Source organism: Mastomys coucha, unplaced genomic scaffold (assembly GCF_008632895.1).
Source record: "Mastomys coucha isolate ucsf_1 unplaced genomic scaffold, UCSF_Mcou_1 pScaffold9, whole genome shotgun sequence".
Lineage (NCBI taxonomy): Eukaryota > Metazoa > Chordata > Mammalia > Rodentia > Muridae > Mastomys > Mastomys coucha.
This window is the reverse complement of record NW_022196915.1, coordinates 89,625,105-89,630,828: the sequence shown is the minus strand read 5'-3', so window position 1 is coordinate 89,630,828 and position 5,724 is coordinate 89,625,105.

The following is a 5,724-nucleotide window of genomic DNA, read 5'->3' as shown; positions in this document are numbered from 1 at the left end:
AGGGGATACAGAGACCCACACCCAGACATTATGCATAGTGACAGAGCTTGGAACACTCATTCATCCTTCCCCTCATGGCTCAGGGAACCCTGTGGAAGAGAAGCAGAAAGAGCCAGAGGAGATGGAGGACACTGAGAAAGCAAGACCCTCTAAATGCACATGAGCAGAGCTCACATGAGCTCACGGAGCCTGGAGTGACATGCACAGGTCTTGCAATGGTCTGCATCCGGTCGTCGGCAGAGAATGGCGCTTCTGCTGGTTAGTCTTGCTGGTTACTCTGTTAGTTTTGTTTTTATTTAACTAATATAATTATAGTACATTATTATAATTACTATCCCTTAGAAGCTTGTTTGTTTTCTAATGAGAGAAAGGTCATGGATTACAGATGGGAGGGGAGGGGAGTCGGGGGGTGGGGAGAAGCTTGGAGGGAAACCATAATCAGCATACACTAGGTGAGAAAATAAATCCATTTCAATGAAATAAAAAGTATGAAAATCCCCTCCCCCTCAAATTTACACACACACACACACACACATACACACACTAACATTATTGTCATCTATTTGATAATAAGAAATGGTATATTATAATATAAAAAGTATAATAACACACATTCAAAGAGCCATGCCATATATATATATATATATATATTTTTATGTAATGGCTTGGAGCAAGATGATCTAATTTTAATTTTCCCTATAGTTGTCTTGAGTCAAAACTAGTGAGTTCATATGTGACATCTTCTGTCCTTTCTTCTTGGCTCCCTTCCTCTCGTCTACCCAGACCTACCTAATGATCCTTGGTCCTTAGCACTCTCAAGCTGCATGTAGCATGCCTAGAATTCACCACACAACACCATCACCTGGTCTGCCCTCCCTTCTAGGATCTTATACTCCAGTTCTATCTGATGGCTCATCTAAGTGAATCTAAATGGCCATCCATAAGGAGCGTTCCTAGATGATGGGAGCTCATATGATTTTCATAAAAAATGCATTCCACCAAAGACTTCACCTGATGGCATTGCTGCTCAGATTTTCAGATAGTCCTGCATGGAAGAGATGTTTGGGGATTAGAGTGTAATTTGGGTTTGTGCATATGTCCTTGTATGTACTTGTCTATACTTCATTAACTCAGTATGATAAAGTACAGCAGTTGTCAAAGTATATACCATTCAAAATCATGGAAAGCCACTTGCAGTGTAATATCTATCCTAGTGATGTTTAATACCATGGTATTGGAGTTTGAATTAGAAATGTCCTCCACAGGCTTTTGGTTGAACACTTGTGCCCAAAGTTGTAGTGCTGATTTGAAAGGCTGTGGAAAGGATTAGGAGGCGGGGATGAGCTGGTGAAGTAATCACAAGGAAGAACATTTGAAAATCATGCTTAGCCAGATTCCCGTTGCTATCGTGGTTCTCCATGATGTGAAGTCTCCACTGCTGGGAGCTGTGATGCTCAGCCACACCTTCCCAACCATGAGGGACTGAAACTGTGGGCCCAGATAAATCTTTCCCTCCTGTGTTGTTTCTGTCGGGTATTGTGGTCAGAATGATGCAGAGGCAATGGGCACACATAATAAATATCTCATAGAAAGCAGAATAACTGAGAATAAAGTCAGTGGGTGAGAAAGGGCCCATGGTCTGTCTTCTGTATTAACTAATTAAAGTGTACTCCATTTTGATGACCCAAGTCCAAAGCTGGATTTCCTGGTACTAGAACTTGGAATAGGTTCTAGACTAATAATGAGTCCAAATATTAATTAAAGCTAAGTTGTTTTGGAAGTGCCCAGAGTCTCATAATATTCACAGATGGTATCTGTCAGTTCAGAGAAGGATTCACTGACAGGAGTGTTTATCTTTAAAAACAGCCATGTATAGTAGGCACAGACACCAAGGGCATACAAAAAGAAGGATAAAACCATCTACTTAAGAAGGTCTCCTGAGACTTTTCTTGAGAAGAATGGTATTTGGTGTAGATTTAATAAAAGTTAGAGAGACTGAAAAGTGTAGGACAGTGTGGTAGATGAAAAGAAAAAAAATCTAAGGCCAGGAATTGGATTTCCAAGGTGTGTAATGCTGTGGATTCACCTATTGGCATGGACAGATGAGATTATGCAACTCATCCTACCTCCAAAACTCCCTGCAATTTAACACAGTAGACTGATTCTCTCTATTCTTCTTATCTAGAGACATTCTGGCCAGAATACTGAGCCCTTCATAGTATTTATGAGTGTATCAACATTTTTATATTTTTATAAAATTTATATTAAGATATGTAAAACTCAAATATAATATAGTATTAGCACATAATATATGACATCCAAACAAGTATGAAAACACTTATATTACTAATATAATAAAATACAAAATATAGCATAATACAATAAAATATGCTTATCCTGTTGGAAGACTGATTCTTATCACCCAGTCGAGATTCTGAAATGCCTTAGGTATGTAAGCTTCTATGCTCATAAGCACTCCATACATTACCTTCTTAAAATGTTACACTTAAAGTTGTCACTTGTGTTCTCTTCCCCCACCCCTACATTGTATTTGTCAGAGGTCTGTATATAGAAATCCAAGGATGCATTTGGCTCAGAGAATTAGACGGGAATATCACACACTGACACTCTACTTTGTTGTGAGACTACCATCCGGGAACATCTAACCTGCCACTGTCCCACAGCATCTCCTCATTTCTCTCTGTCCATATTTCCCCTCTTATTTCCCTTTGGTTCTCCTGATTTTATAGACCCTGCACTCCTCTGGCTTTCTCATCATTCACTAATTAGCATGTCTCCATGGTAACAGACAGTTGCAGAGCAGGAATCATTTTCTGTACCAGCTACTGCTGAGCAACCTCTGGGCCTGACAAGGAGGGGCCTTGACCCGATTAAGACAGGAAGACTTTTCTCTTCTGGGCAGCAGAAGATCCATACATTTCAGAGAAGGCTCTGTTTCCTAGGGGATGTAATATGTCAATTTGCTTGAAACGAAGTGTATACTTGGGCTCAGGCATGCCAAAATCAAAGTATGAAATAAACCGAGGAAATATTAAAGAAGACATAGGAAACATTTCTAATACTGATTATGTGCTCCTGGTTTGTAAAGATTAGTTCTTTGATCTGGAGGTTCATATGAAGCAACTGGTAGTAAATATTTGGTCACATTTACCTTTTCTTTTACATATGAAGCACTAAGTATGCCTCATGGGGCTGCATTGATAGAGAATAGTCTACATTATGAAATTCGTTTTTATTTACTTTTGGGTTTTTCCTGTCTTCTGCTACTATGCAACCCATAACTACATGCTTACAAGCAGCTATAATTGCTGTAATTATTGTAAGTGTTTACTGAGGTAAGTTTGCTTTTCGCAAGTTGTAAGACATTTCTCACACATTTTCTGGGAAATTTGTTGTATGCAATAACTGATTAAGCATATATTATGTATTAGACTTTATCCTAGATATTGTATTCTGAGATTCACAAGGTTAAATAATTTTTGCAAGTTCAAAAAGCCTAAATTCATAGATACCTAGTAACCTATCTGTGTTTAAATATGTATTAGCTGGGCATAAGACTGGATGTTCTTCCAGAGGGTTTGGGTTTCATTCCCAGCACCCACATGCTGGTTCACAACCAACTGTACCTTTAGTCCTAGGTTATCCAAAGACTTCTTCTGGCCTCTGAGGACAGAAGGCATGCATATGGTGCACAAAAATATGTGTATCCAAACCACTAATACACAGAGAATAAAAATAAATAAATCTTTAGAAATAGATGTATCAGCTATGCATTATTTCATAAAGATATTTATAGGAAGACCAGAAAGCTATATTGATGAAAAATTTAACACTTTTGTTTTCATAGAGCTATTTTGATCAACCAAGAAAGGGATAATGTTGAAAGCTATAGAAACTTAGGCAATGAAGGCTCAAGGCAACAGATGATTTTCTTGAATATGAAGGAATGAAATGTTTTAGTAAGATGTTTATTTCATGAAAACATGTAAGAATAATGTAGCCCTTCTGGAAACATTTAGCCTTCATACCTATAAATCTGGGCTGACATGTTGTGGCAGCTCTGCTCCAGAGGTTGAGTATGGAAGAACACAAAAATTTCTAAAGTCAAGTGAGAAGTTATTAATTCATATATGGCATTCCAGAAATTTAACATGTGGAAATTGCCACAACACCAAGATGACATTTTGAAGTTTATTTATTTTTTATAAATATTTATTTGAGAGTGGAAGACAGAGGTGGGGGCCATCTAGATGTTTGAGTTGATGTATATTTATCATGCAGATGCAGAAACCCATGGAGGCCAGAAGAGTGTGCCAGATCCTTTGAAACCAGAGTTATGGCTGGTCATGAGTCACCATGCAGATGCTAGGAATCAAAACTGGATTCTTTGCAAGAGCAGCCAGCCCTCTTAACTGCTGACCCACATTGCTACTCCCTGAAGACTTTAAAGTCTCTCCTCAGAAATCAGTGCTCATGTGGGAGATCAGGTCTTTCTAGAGTCTTTGTTCCTGCCATGTTTCAACATCCAGGTTATCCAACATCAGATGCTGCTTTTCTTCTTTTCTTTAATCTTTAGTTTTTATTTTAAAAATCCATTTCAGATCCAGAATTGTTCCTGACTAAAAGAAATACAGGGACAAAAAATGGAGCAGAGACTGAAGGAAAGACCATCCAGTGAATCTCATGTGGGAACCCAACCCTGGCACTATTGTACCATTATGCCATGTTGTACTTGCAGACAGAAGCCTAGCATGGCTATCCCCTGAGAAACTCTACCAGTGTCTGACTGAGACAGATACAGATACAGCCAACCATTGGATTGAGTCTGGGGATCCCTATGGAAGAGTTAAAGGAAGGAGTTGAAGGGGATGGCAACCCCATAAGAAGACCAACAGTATCAACTAACCCAGGTCCCTGGGATCTCCCAAAGACTAATCCACCAACCAAAGAGCCATACATAGGCTTATTTTGTGGCCCCTGGTACATATGTAGCAGAGGACTGCCTTGTCTGGCCTCAGTGTAAGAGGATGTGCTTAATCCTGTAGGGGCTTGATGCCCTGGGAAAGGGGATGTGGGGGAGGTGATCTGGGGGTGAGTGGGTGGGTGGGAAGTTGGGTGTGGAGCACCCTCTCAGAGGAAAGGGGAGGGAGAATGGGGTAAAGAAACTTGTGAAGGCAGAAAAGGAAGAGAGGGCAACATTTGGAATGTAAATAAATAAAACAATAAAAAAGTCCATTTCAGAGTTTTCAAGAAGGAAAAAAGACTTCATGTGAAGGTGAAATGACTCAGAGGGGGTTGATCACAAAGTATCTCTGCAAAGGTTTACTCCATAGTGGAAAACACCAAAAACACTTTTCATGTGAGCTTGAGGACCAGGTTTTGAATTTCCAGCTCCCACCATGCTGGAATAGCCTGTCTTCCCACCTGTAACTGTAGTACTTTGGAGGCAGAGGCAGGCAATTCCTGGAGCTAGCAGCCCAGGTAGACTGGCTGTATCAGGCAACTCCAGTGAGATCTCTTGCCTCAGTAAGTAACAATGGAGAGTGATGAAGGTAGATGCCAGCCTCTGACCTCTGCACACATGCACATATGCACACATGCATACATGTACACATGCACACATGAGCACATGCACAGAAGCACACATGCACACATGAGCACATGCACACAAGCACACATGCACACATGAGCACATGCACACAA